Source organism: Alligator mississippiensis, chromosome 3, assembly GCF_030867095.1.
Source record: "Alligator mississippiensis isolate rAllMis1 chromosome 3, rAllMis1, whole genome shotgun sequence".
Classification (NCBI taxonomy): domain Eukaryota; kingdom Metazoa; phylum Chordata; order Crocodylia; family Alligatoridae; genus Alligator; species Alligator mississippiensis.
Window position 1 is genome coordinate 9,608,248 of NC_081826.1, and position 14,641 is coordinate 9,622,888.

Here is a 14,641-nt window from a genome sequence, read left to right on the forward strand (position 1 = left end):
GGCATTGCCCAGGTGTTTTTCTGGTTCTTTCCTTTCTTTTTTTTTCTGTTGCATGGGGATTGTGCTCCCCTTCCCCCAGTGTGCGGTAGTGATTGGAAGAAGCCCCTTCCTGAAAGGATTTTTGGAAGGTTTCTCACCCTGGGAGCCAAACCAGTGAGAAGACCCAGCTAGAAGGTTTTCTGTTTGAAGAATGGAGTCATCCTTAAAGAGGCAGACCTAAATTCACTGACCCAGGAGCCCAACGAGGGGCATCAGCTTCATTAGTTTGTTTGTCCATTCAATTTTGGATTAGGCCCTACAAAGGACAGAGATGGGCCATTTAACCCAGGAACGGGAGACATGTTGAGTTCATATTTCTTTTCCTTTACTACCCACTGGATGATATCACTAGTTTCTTAAGGGGCCTTCCTGGACTGTTTAACTTAGGAATCTAGGTAGAGCTGATTTAAGGCCATTGGCCTGGTGGACTTGCAATGGACTGATCTCATTGTTGGCAGATCCTTGGCCAAAAGGGGTGAGGGGCATTGAGAAAAATGGCCTCAAGTGGCCTGAGTAAAAGTGTCTAAACTCTGGAGCACCCATTGGGTCCTCCAGTGTTGAGTTGTCAGCCACATGAGGGTGGTATAAGATTTGGGCCCCAGAGTCAGGAATCCAGGATGTGGTAAGGGTAGGGTGTGAGGGGAGATGGAGCCCCATGAAGAAAACCCTGCAAAAATGATCTGTCAGGACCTTTGCCAACCCTACATCCAGCTCCCAATAGTTAATAGTACATCAAGATGTGGCAGGTGAGAGGAGAACATAGGAAGTTAGTGGCAATACTGCCTGGTTCCCCAATGGCTTACTGGTAAAACATTGGGCAGACGTGGGTCAAGGCCACCCCCACCTATCCCCAACAATCTGCCACTCTGGGATGTAAATATAAGACTTACAAGACTTCCAGGTACACTTTCCTCTGAAGAGGATTCCTTCCATCTCAAGTGCAGACTTCCAGACTGTTAAACTTTTACATGTTCTTTTATTGATTTGTATAACATTAGAGAGACATAACAAAAAGGTAAGACAGGTGCAACTACAGAAGCAATCCATAAAACACACTTTACAGCGAGCCCACCACAAATGAATTGTAAATTGAATGTACTGTAACATAAATTAATTTCAAGCTTATTTATGAAACCTGCACCGACATGAACTAAAGCAAAAAGTGGAACAGAGTAGTGTTTTCCCTCAGATGTAATCTAGTGTAGATGACTTATTTAATGGGAAATGAACAAGTAGTGAAGAAATTCTATATAAATTGTACACACATATACATACACATTGAGGGTGTGCGAAGTGGGCCCTATTCGATTTGGATTCGGCCCAAATCAGGGACACTGATTCAGTTCCTTGGTGCAGATCACTTTCCCTGATTCAATTTGGCCAAATCCGAACCAGAAGATTTGATGCTGATTCAGAGAATCAGCGATTCGGACACATATTTTTCTACATACCTTGAGGTAGCAGGTGCAGCTTGTGATCTCTGTGATTCTGGGGAGCATGGAGCATCCCACAGGAGTGCAGAGGGGACCCCCTCCATGTGCTCAGTGGCAAACCTGGAAGTGGACCAGAAGTAATTCTGGTCCACTCCTGGGTCTGCTGCCAAGCATGCTGGGGGCCCCCTCCATGCCTCCCTGGGTCAGTGATCGGCTGCAGGAGGACCCCGAGTGCCCCCCCAGACCCAGGAGGCACCAGTCACTGAGCTGAGGAGGGTGCAGAGGGGGGCCCCCAGCACGCTCCCTGCTGGATCCGGAAGTGGACCAGAAGTGCTTTTGGTCCACTTCTGGGTCTGCTGCTGAGCTCACTGCAGAACACCCCCCATTTCCGCCACACTTCTCTGGGACACTCCATGCACCCCACTGTCGCAGCATTCACGAGCCCCTGCTACCTAGAGGTATGTAGAAAAGAACATTTAAAGCTGTCTCTATGTCTGAATTTCTGAATCTTTCCAAATCTCTCTGAATCTATTTGGAGGGTTCTGATTCGATTCAGAGAGATTAAAGGGCCGTTTGATTCGATTTGGATTTGGAGATTCAGCTACTGAATTGTGCTGAATCTCCACCGAGTCAAATCAGGGACCGAAGCTTTGCACAGCCCTAATATACATGTGTGCACACACGCACACACACGCACACAAAGATTTCAGTTCCTGATTCATGAAACCACTAAAACAAACATGTGCTTAGCTTAGCTTGAAATCACCAGGACTTGAGTGCATGGGTTTAAGTTGGAGTCCTTAACTGTTTCCTGAAAGTTAGCCCCTTACAGCCCAGATAATAATACCAACTATAGAGGTGTGTTGAAAACCTTCACCTTGCTCTCAGGAGACTGTAATTGTCCCCACTTCTAGAATCTGGTTAATTGACAATTCAAACAACAATTACACATGTTTAGACTATAATAAAACAACATTGGATAACAATGAAGATAATTCTACTGGAAATCTTATATAGGAAAGGTTATTTATCACTTTAAATCTTTGTGTCCAGACTGGATGTATCTCAAGATATATCCTCTTGTTCAGCAACAAGGTATGAGCTTGACACAGGACTTAGGTACAATTCTATGTCCTATGTCAGTGGTTCTCAACCTTTTTTGGACCAGGACCGATTTGTAACCATCGATGGCCAGTCCTGACCCAGTGCCCCTCACTCCTGACCTGCTTCCCTCCTGTCCCCAGGCCCTAGCACCCCAGTGTGTGGGGCGGGGGGGAGGGGGCGGGGCATGAGGGGCCCCAAGCAGCCCCTTGCAGGCTGGAACTCTGCCAGTCTGCAAGGGAAAAGCCACTGTTTCCCATGTTTTTCTCCTTTAAAGGAGAATCCATTTTTAAAGTGTGTTGATCTATTTTTAAAGTTTTTGTTCACAACCCTTTCATATATTCTTGCAACCCACTTTTGGTCACAACCTACAGTTTGAGAAATGCTGTCCTATGTTATACTGGTCAGGCAAGGTGATTGTAGGGTCCTGTGCCACCTTAAAAGCTTATGAATTTTAGTACATTTCTCTCACCCTATGCCTTTTACTCAGATTTTGCTGTGACTGATTTTGCTGGAAGATCTTTCTGTCCTTAATTCCCTGAACATCAGAGACACTCCGCATGGATGGAGTTAGGATGCCTGAAGATACTTCATGTCATGAATGCGACCACTTAATAATTAAGCTGTTTTTATTTATGAAATACAGAACTGCGCATAAACAGAGAATCAGAAGGGGAGTCAAATTGGCCAATCAATTAAATGCTGAATTGGCCTAGCATATTTCATTAGGTGCCTGTCAATCTCAGAACACTTCCCAGAGAAACTAAAATAAATATTGGTAAATAAGAAAAAATAGCAGAGGCAAGGAAATGCCACAGTAAGTACATCTTAGTCAGAGTAGCTTTAGAGGTATTTGGCAGAGTCTCTCATCCCAGGATATTCTCATGTTGATTAATTCAATCTCAGAACTGTCTCTGATGTGCAGACATGATCCCTATGGTAGAGGGCATGAAAGAATGTGCAAAGGAATTGAGGAATGGTTTATTAACAGCTTCAAGTAAGAGGTTCTCCCCAGTTGCTCCCACTGTGCTTGTGTTGAACCAGCCAAGGTGTGACTGCAAGAAATGAGACAGCAAGGGACACACCCCTAGCTCTGCAGTTGAGACCTGTGTCTGTGGCATGCTCCAGACAAGTGGCTTGCAGCACCGCTAGGGCATCTTTGCTTCCTCATTTCCGATGTGGACTCCTATGGAATGGAGGGTACGTGTGCTACAAGCATCGTCTTGGCCATCAGAGAAAGGACTCTGCGATGGTTGGGTAGACCTACTCCAAGTGACTACAGTGTCACACAGAAGGATCAAGGGAAGGCATGTGAATGGGTCTCAGGATCCTTTCTCTTACTCCCTTGACCTTCTGACAACACAAATGGTCCTCTCATTCTGAGCACGTGAGGCCAACCTGAAGCTTGCAATGGTTGGCTCTCAAAGGTACTGAAGTCCTTTGAAAGCACCTAGAGATGTTCCTATTCAATGTGGTTGAAAATCAGAATGTGGTGGGGGGCCACATCTCGCTGCATCCTAAGTCTGAGTTACCTTGAGTCCTCAACCTCAGCCTTATCTCCACCTCATTTCTAGAGCTGGTTGGAAATGAGCTGCTTTATTTTTTTTTTCTTTAAAACATTTCCTTAAAAACAAAGGATTTAATTTTAAATTTTCCATGGAAAGTCTGATTTAAAAATATATATATATATATCAAAAACTAAAGTATGTTGGCTGACAATAAAAATGTTTTGTTTTGAAAATGCGACCATAGTTTGTCATGCTTAATAGGTTTTAATAGGTTGTCTCACCATCACACAGTGTCTCCCACAGTGGACCAAGGCCTCTCCTAATGTGGAGGGAAAGATACTGCATTATGGGGGGTCTCAGTAGTTAAAAATTCAGACCTTACAGAAAATATAGGGACAAGAGGAAACTGAACTATAATTTAAAAAAATATATATTTCTTTTAGGAAGTATTTATTTTTCCTACAGAAAGGAGGCACTTTTCATGAGACCTTGTGTTTAGTAAAAAAAACAAAAAAACAAAACCAAAAACCAAAAAAAAAACCAAAATGAAACAAAAAAACAAGTTTTTTTTGTTTTGTTTTGTTTTGTTTTTTTGCCAAAAATACTTTAAAGACATTTTTTTTCACCAGTAGTGCCTGGTTCCCTCTCTTTGTGAAATGGGGCCAAAAGCTTATCTACCCTCTCCAATGTCCTTTGAGAAATGATTTAATATTTACAAAAATCTATGAGGTCCTTTGGTGAAGGAGTATGAAGAGATATAGTTTGACTTCTGAATGTTCTGGGACTTGGTATAGACCAGCATGCAAGGATTACAAATGTTACTACAAACTAGTAGTAAGATTGCTTAGAAAACTAAGTGCTAATCAGTGAAGTGGCTTGAAAGAAATCAATAGGGTTATGAAATGAATCCAACAATGTATACATACTTCATTACAATGCTTAAAGGCAGAGATGGATGAGTACAAATCTGCAAAGAATAATAATGTCATTTTGACTGGCATGTAATAAATAGCCAGATCTACTCTTCATTAATACATAACATGCTGTAGTCCATCTTAGAAATATCAATAGCCTGAATTAACATCTGTTCTTCTGTATATGAAAAGACCAAGAGATTTCAGTTTGGTGATTTGATAACTGCCTCAGGAAGATTGCCACATATTAAGTGGAATTTTGCAGTCAACCTTTTGTGTGATTAGGATAGTGCAGATTGGATAAATGATGACATCCCTGAAATCCTTAGTGGGGAAGAAGATGTCTGTACTGAGTTCATCAGATCTACTTCAACACTGTCTGTATTTAATTCCAAACGTTCACTGAAAACCTGCTTTCTCACTTCTGCAAGGGCATTGAGCCAAGACTGCAATACTAATGGGTCAGAACATGTACGTCCTGCACAGTACAATATTATTGATTGTGGGCTGGATGTATAAAGAGACACTGGCAGCTTACAGCCACTGGAGTTGGTTATGTCCAAAGTGTAGATCCTCAGTCCTCTTAGTGGCTCCCTTTAACTCTAGAGGCACCTAAATTGCCCTAAGTTTCTACCACTAACTAATAGGCCTGTGCAAAGCAGCAAGTATTTGATTTGGATTCAGATTTGGCCAATTCAGAGGGACAGTGATTCAATTTGGTGATTTGGAATTGGAGATTCAGCGCTGATTTGGAGATTCAACCATACAGGCAGTTCTCGATGCTGGACACAGCTGCCTCCAGCTGGTAAGTCTGTTGTGGTGGGCAGAGGGGGGAGGGAAGGGGCGCGAGGTGGGGTGTCAGATCAATGCCCCCCACAGCAAGGGAGGGATTGGGGCTCAGACTGGGTCAAGTTGCCCAGCCGGGGTTGGGGGAGCATGGGATTGTTGGAGCAGGGCTCCCACCACTGCGCACCACTGGTCCGGGAGCTGCTCTTCTGGTGGCTTCTCTGGTGACTCTTGCAGCCGGTCCAGGAAGGCATGGGAGTGGGCGTGTGGCCTTGGATCTGCGTGGGGCAGGCTGGGCCAGGCTGTACTCTAGGAGCACAGTGCCAGCTGCCCACCACCGGGCTGCAGTCCATGGGGTGGGTGAAGCCAGGGCTGTGCTCTGGGTGGCAAGCCCCCACTGCAGGGTTACAGTCTGTAGGGCAGATGGAACCAGGGCTGCACTTTGGGCTGCAGCTGGGGCTAACCTCCTGGACTGCAGCCCTGGCTCCACCCACCCCACAGAGCACAGCCCCGCAGTGGACGGCTGGGCCTCCTGTAGTACAGCCCAGTCCAGCCTGCCCTGCACAGATCTGGGGGCACACACCCACTCCCATGCCTTCCTGGACCGGCGGTGAGAGCTGCCAGAGGAGCCGCCAGAAAAGCAGCCCCCAGACCAGTGGTGCACGGTGGCACACAGTGGTGGAAGCCACCCGCCCTGAGTCCTAAGCCCCCCCTGCCATGGCTGGGCAGTTTGTCCCAGCCCCAACCCCAACCCCACCCTTGCTGTGGAGGCATTGATCTAACTTTCCCCCACACACCCCTTCCCTCTCCCCTCTGCCCACCACAACAGACTTACCATCATAAATCGAGGACTGCCTGTTGCTGCAAGCCTTCAGAATCTCGGAATCTCTCCAAATCGATTCAGAGGCTTCCAATTCAATTCAGACCTTTTAATGGATATCCCAATTCAATTTAGATTTAGAGATTCGGCTGCTGAATCGGACCAAATCTCCTCTGAGTTGAATTGGCTACCAAAGCTTTGCACAGCCCTAATAACTAACTCTGGCCATCTAAGTGTGTATTATTGGGCACGCGAGCAACCAGCCAAGTCTTGACAGCCCTATGCTACTTGGTGACTAGATCCCAGGGCAATTAAAAAAACTAAGCCTTTTTCTGCATATTTCTTTTGCAGAGCCTGGTGTTAGGGTCTCTGGCCAGCCACATCTAGTCTGGTTGGCATTCAGACTGCCTGGTGCCAGGCAGGTAGTGATGGTGACCGGCCGCTCCTTTCTACCCAGTAAGCCAGGGGAAGAGTACTGAGGTGGTCTCCTGGGAGCTGGCATTTAAATCCCTGCTCCTAATCAGCCAAAGGAGGGTTCTGAACCCAGGTCTCCCTCATTCCAGGGTTGAGGTGGCTGGGTACTGCTTACTGTGTTTTGCCTTGAAAAGAGTCATCTTGCTTTGGTGCCTAACTCAGGAGAGAGTCCATGCCAGTAAATCCCTGTGGAGGGACATACTTGAAGCTATAGTGGTATGTGACTGTACAACCTTCTCCCAGAGGAGGACACATGCTTGGGTTGCCAGCAGTGAATCCCACATCACTGGGTCTTCACTGCTATTGCTACCCCTGTGGCCCTGATTGCAGGTGGCTTGGATATGCCTACTTGTGCATCATGTAGGGACCCTAGGCACCTAACTCAGGGTGTCTAGGAGCTAGAAGCTGCAAGGTTAAATGTGGACCTTGCCTTAGCCTAGGCTTGCACTGGAATTGAGATGTGATTACAGCATGTGCGGGCACAAACCCACCGAGTTTTTGTCTGTCTTGTTCAGGTAGCAGTAACACCGACGATGCCATAGTCTGGATGTAGAACTTCTGCAGACATAGAGACTGATCAGAGCTGCATGGCCGAGAACAAGGACTGGCAACAGAGAGCCCACAGGCCAGATCCAGCCCACAAAGTCATTGGATCTGGCCTGTGTTGTGGTATGTTTTAGTAAGGATGTGCTGATCTCATAGTTTAGCCATCGGGTCTGGCCTGGATTCCACATTCTGCATTTTACTAGCGGCCAGCTAATCCCTCACTGAAGGCTCCTGCTGGGTTCTCCTTGTGATCCTGGCTCCATGCAGGGAGCTGCTCTTTCCCCTCACACCGACTTAGCCACTCTAAATAGTTCCTTGTCACATCTGTCAGAAGAGGCTGCATTGGGAGCAGGGTTGTAGGGCAGAAAAAAAAAAAAAACCCTCTTCTCAGAGCAGGAATAACTCTGGTGCAGCAGTGAACTGGCCGTACTTGTTGCGGATGTGACAGAGGCAATGCTGTCGTAGCCAAGGGCAGCAAGGAGGAAGACTTGGATGAGATCTTTAGCTGCATGGACACAGAGCAGTGGAGTCTGGCTGAGTAATCATAATGGCCTTGTCTAGACTTGGAGTCTGTGGACCTGAAGCAGCAATGTAGGATTTGATTAAATAGCAAAAGTAATCAGCCAGGTGAGCTTTCCCAGCACTTGAGGATTAATGCCGACACTGTTGCAAAACCAGCATTAAGATCTGTGATGAGGACAACGTTTCTCACATTGAGAAGGCAGCCCCTGCAGCACTACATGCCTTTCAATAACATAATCTTCTCAAACAGACTAAATGCCGCTGCAAACTGGTCCTTTGTCCAGGGATGAAGCTGTAGCAGTGTGAGGAGGAACTTCGAAGTGCCTGGATCAGTTCCAAAAAAATAACAGAAAAGTGCAGAGAAGACAACAGTCACCTCTAAGCAGTCAACAAAGTCCCAGGTATCCAAATCAACAGTGGAATATGGGATCACACATTCATTTGGCCCAGCACCACAAACTGAAAATGAAGTGGCCTAGCTGCCCCTTCAGTAAATCTGAATGAGGCCTGTCCTTCTCAAGCTCACTGCCAGGTGTGCAGCTGATGAGCAGTTCTTTTCACCCTCACCTTAGCAGGGAACTCTCTCAAATTAATTAGACAGCTGCTGCCCAAGATGTCATATGGGGAGCAGCAGAAGCTTCTATTAATTACAGCAAAGCACTGCTGGTCACCGAGATTAGTACATGAAGGACAGTGCCAGTGTGATAATCCTTTGCCCATGGGAATGACATGAAAGGTATGAATCAGCTAGGTCAGAGCAACACTTTTAAATACAGTCCATGCACGAATCCCTTCAGAGACCACGCAGATCAGCCATCTTCCAGGCTGAAGGGACGCCGAGGGGCTACCGAATGTGAGTGTTCACAGGGAAGGGAAAACCCTGGGTTGCTGACCCTGCATCCGGTAATACTTAATATAAAATACAGCAATATCTGTAGAGGAAGAACTGAGTAGAGCCCTCTAAACACTAGGCTAGAAAGTCAGATTAATACACTTCCTCTGACCCAATAAGTCTGTGTTTAGTCCATGCACAATGAAACAGCTTTAACAGATGGAAATCTGCCTCTTGCTGCCTTCCCCAGTAGCCTATAACTGGTGGTTAGAGCACCCTTCTTGTGGCCATGGCTAGATCCAGGGGGGTGCAGTGGTGTGGTTGTACCCCCTTGAATTCATGCTGCAGGTTTGGAGAGGAGGGGCCTGGCTCCTTATGGGGGCAGCGGTGAAGGGGGGTGCTATGAAGAAGCTGGCGTGGCTCCGCTGAGCTCTCTCTGACTCAGTGCTGGCTGGGCCTGTTGTGGCAGCAGCAGGGTCAGGGAGCCATCATGACCAGGGAGATCAGCACTGAGATCAGCTGCATGATCTGGTGAGAGAGGAGGTGATGGCAGGGGCATATGGGGACGAGGCCCTCCCAGCTTTCCACCAGGAGGGAAGAAGAGGTTGCTTTCCATTGCTGTATCCAGTGCCCTCTTGCCAGTGGAGTGACCTAGAGCAGCCAAGCCTGGGGTTCTGCCCAGGACCAAGGTGAGCTGTTCAGACTCCCCTTCAGTCCCCCCCTCCCCATCAGCAAAGGGCAGCATGGGGTCACACCCCCTGTTCAGAAGCCCAGATCTGCCCATTTGTAGATTCAAATCCTATGAAGCAATGCAGAGAACCCATGAACAATTGCTCCAAAACCAAATAGATTTTAAATCAAATATAAAAACATGGGGGCATGTACCCCAGAAGTGATGCTTAGAGGTCCACCCATTGCAGCTGCAAGTTGATGAGAGGTTTGGCATGACCTACAACTGCAGTTAAGAAGTGAGTTGAACCACCACTGATGAGAATGAGTACTGGGAGTCTCACAGACCAGTGTGGACTAGTCTTGTTTCCAACAGGCCTCTTGGAAACAAGAAAGGCACATGGAGATGCTTGTGAAGGATGAAGTAGAAGGGCAGTACTGCCAAAGAACAGGGAGTGGGGTGCAAGATAGTTAATAGTGGGGAGGGTGGGGAAAATAAATGGTGTTGGTTTGTTATTTCATAGCAGCCTTAAAGAGAGTGTGCTTGAGTGAACTACAAGAGTGTGCTTGAGTGTGCTACAAGAGTGAGCATCAGGTTAATAATAGTTGAGTTGGCACAATATGGAAGACCGGGGAATGAACTGCAGATGGGTTATGTGGAAGAAGAGAAAGAGGAATTCAGAGAAAGCCTGGAGGATTCGGCTAGAGCAATGCCTTGTATAAACAGAAGTGGGTGTGAATGGATACATTGGGGAAGGAAATGAAGGGCTTGAGGCAAAGCATGGGTGAATGGGGCAGATTTAGGCATAAGGATGGAGAACAAAGTACTGGAAATAGCTGAGATCCCGTCATTGAGAACATGGCATTTCAGAAGGAAAAAAAAAAAAAAGAGTATGGCATCATGTACAATGGTGGCCTGAGCAAAAGCCAAACTGATTATATCCTGGTCAGGCAAACAGATAGGAGAAAAGCTTGTAAACAATAAGGTCATGCTAGGGGAAGCAATGATGACTCAGTAGAGAATAAAGGAAAGTGTGCAAGGAGGAAGAAGGATGGACAAATTAATGAGTGGAGCCTGGAGGGAGAGAACATTGAGAAGTATAGAAAAGGGGTGAGAGAACAGAGAGAACAAGTTACACAAATTGAAACATCAGTGAACAAATGAATTAAGACGATAATACTCAAGGTGGCAAAAGAAGTATGTTGAAAGACAGACTGGGAAGCCAAAGTAGAAAGAGGCCTGATGGTGGAATACAGAAGCGCAAAATATGATAAATAGACATTTTGGGAATGGCAGAAAACTAAGGATTTTAACCACTGGGACAGACACAAAGCATGTAAAAAATCCAGAATCCCCTTGTGGATTGAATGGTGTTATATGTTAAGTACGTATCTCTTGGAGGAGGAAAAGCAATACATAGAATAGCAAAAGCAAAAGAAACAGCAAATAGGGACTTGAGGAACATACCGTTGTTAAGGGATAAAGTCGGGACCATTCTGACTAGAGGAAAGGACTTTGGGAACCAATGGAAAGAGTATTTTGAAGGTTGACTATAATGTTAAAAATGAAATAGAAAACATGGGTTTAATGTGGGGGAAAAAAACAACTGTGAGCCAGAGAGAGGAAGGGATTAAAGTAAGTATAGCTGTAGCAAAAAAGAAATCCGGAATCAATGCTGAAACAAAAGTGGTGGGAAACAAAGGGATCAAGTGAATTTTGCAGCTGTTGGATAGAAATACTAAGAAAAATAATCAAACAAGTGATATGTTGGGCTGCAGAATTTATCATTGAAGTCCTTGAAAGGCTCATGGACAAGTGACTGGGAGAGAATAAAGAGACATGAATTGTAATTTAGATTTGTACAAGATAAAGGAACCACAGACACAATATCTGTGAAAAGACAGATGCAGGAACAATTCCTAGAGGGGAATAAGGAACTGTCTCATAAATTTACAGACTTGGAAAAGGGATTGGATTTTTTTCTTGTGAACTAATACGTTAGTTCTTGCATAAGAATGGAGTGTCCAAAGGGATTGCGAGGGCTGTAAAAGCAATGTATAGAAAGACAGAATGTCAAAACATCAGGGAGAAAGCCAGAACATGACAATTATGTTAAACCAAGGTTCTTTACTAAATGAGACACAGTTCATTGTATTATTTGTGCATTATATTATTAGTGTGTGCAGAAGAGGTTTACCATGGGAGTTACTATTTGCAGATGATCTACATATCACAACAGAGACGGGAGGGGAGTTGCAGAAAAGATGTCTAGATGGGCAGATACATGAGAGGAAGGTGACCTGAAAATGAACAGAAGTAATGGGGAGTTCAGAGATGGATGGGTAGACATAGTAGTGAAAGGGAATATCATAAACCGCATGTGGATCTACATTAAATGATGAAAACAATTGTGAAGTAGATGTAAGAAAAAGGCAGGAATGCAAAGAAGTGTTGGGTATTGTCTGGGATTACCAGAAGATTACAGTCTATTTATCAGTGGTGAGGCTGTTGCTGCTACATCGGGGTGGGCAAAACACGGCCCAGGGGCCGGATCCGACCTGCCAGGCCATTCTATCTGGCCTCCAAGGCCTCTAAAAATTTTAGAAAATTTAATATTTATTTCCTCCTGGCTACCTGTCAAAGATGACAGGAAACGGGGGCAGTAGGACCCAGGGGAAGCTAGCAGCAGGACCCAGCAGCAAGGCCACCCCCAACCCCACCCCCTCCAACTAGAAGGCCCTGCCTAGCAGAGGCTTCTGGCCTGGTACTTTGGGGTTGTTCCTGCTTCCCTGCACTGGAGAGGGAAATGCGACTCTTGGCAGCTTGCCAAAACTTGGTAAGTGGCCCTCCACCCAAAATAATTGCCCACCCCTGTGCTATATGGAATGGGAACCCGGGTGATACGATGGAAAGGCGCTTGGGTGAGCTGGGCTGAGGATACCAAGCTGGATCTGCGCCTTTTCACTGAGATAGGTATAAAAATGATTACATCAGAAAGTGATTGACTGCTAGTAGGAATGGTACGTGGATACCCAAGGCCCAATAGAGCTGACAATGCCTGCCAATCAGTCTTTGTGATGTATGGCACACTCTCCGCTCTCATTGAAAGCACCTGGATTTGAAGTGACTTTGAACCATGGCAAGATTAAGGCTTGTGTCCATTCTCCTTCTCCCATTGTTAAGTCAATGGTAACATTTTTGTACTAACCTCATAGGGGCAGAGGTGGAGCCTCATGAGGCATCACTTCAGCTAAAGGGGCTGGTTTGTTGCCCTGAGCTTCTAGTTTGAAACACATCCTCTGGAAGAATCGGGTCAAATCAGACAGGGTCCTAATGTGAGGCAGGGAAGTGCCATGTAGGCAGCCCTTCCTTCCACCATGTAGGCAGCCCAACTCTTCCCCCAGTGCATATACAGGATGGCAGGCTTAGCCCCCTCCTGCTGCACTGCCCTGCCCTGAGAAGCAGAGGAAGAAAGCAGAAGTCAGGGAGGCACCAATGAAGTCCAGAGATTTCAGCCACCATTGCAGCAAGAGCAATAAGGAGAATGGTAGTTGGCCAAGAGCCTATGGGCTGAGTGTTAACCCCATGTATGACACATGCAGCTTCTGGGCTGCCACTTGGACAGCCTTGTCCTAAATCATTCGTTTCCCTACTGAGGTATAATGTGCCGTGTAACACCCTTCCTGTCACTAAGAGGTCTATAGCAATGCATCTAATTCTCCATTGTATAGGTCTCCTTTGGACTGAAAAAGCATAGCTATGACACTCAGTCTAAGCAAAATGACTAAACGTACAGAACAAAATTCCTGACTTAAAATTATCTCTGAATGCCCTGTTTAGTCATAAAATGTATCCACTGCATCTTTTCTTAAAACAAAACTCCCTCAAACCCCAAAAGCAAGCTCTGTCCCATTCAGTGCAGTGTCACAGGTTCCTATTTTTTATAGCAACTCGATCACAAGATGGTTTTCTAGAAAGTAATAAAACTCTTTTCTCTGCCTTTGGATGTTCAAAGTACCATTGGTTTCCTAGCATCCTAAATACACACCAGGGGCCGCATCTACACGAGACACTTACTATGCACAAACCATGATACGACGCTACCGCACAGTAGTTATGAGCTACTGCACAGTCAGTGTCACTAGGAAGCCATGTGGGGATGCTACTGCGCAGTAACACCAGTTGGGTGTGCAAGTACTAAATGACTGTCTAGTAACAACTGCACAGTCAGCATCTCATGTAGACGTGGCCAGAATCTGCTAATTCGCACCCACAGCAGGGAAGACAGAGACTGAATGTGCTTGTAACGTGAACTCTTCTCTTCATCCTGGAAGTGGTTTCTTCAGGAGAAGTCTGGGCCCTACTGGGGGACCTGCGTAAAGCAACCTTATGGTTCTGTACCAGTTTAGAGGTGCAGAGAAGGTGGGTCTTAAGGGGTTTACTACATTTTCTTTTCCACTGAACCACATTCATTTCAATTTGTTCCAAGGGGCTATTGATCATAATGCTAAAGCCATTAGCCCAAGCAATTAAATGAGGATATTGAAAAGTACATTTAAATTAGTGTCACCAGGGAAATCACGCATGTGGGATGGAAACCCTTTCCCAAGCTACAGTGAAATGATCCAGTAAAAGACAATATCTGCTGATTGCTCTGGTTCTACATGCCAGATTTAATTTCTGTATAGAGTCATGCTTCCCATGACACACAACTTTATAGATTCGTAGATTCATAGACGTTAGGGTCGGAAGGGACCTCAATAGATCATCGAGTCTGATCCCCTGCATAGGCAGGAAAGAGTGCTGGGTCTAGATGACCCCAGCTAGATGCCTATCTAACCTCCTCTTGAAGACCCCCAGGGTAGGGGAGAGCACCACCTCCCTTGGGAGCCCGTTCCACACCTTGGCCACTCGAACTGTGAAGAAGTTCTTCCTAATGTTTAGTCTAAATCTGTTCTCTGCTAGCTTGTAGCCATTATTTCTTGTACCCCCAGGG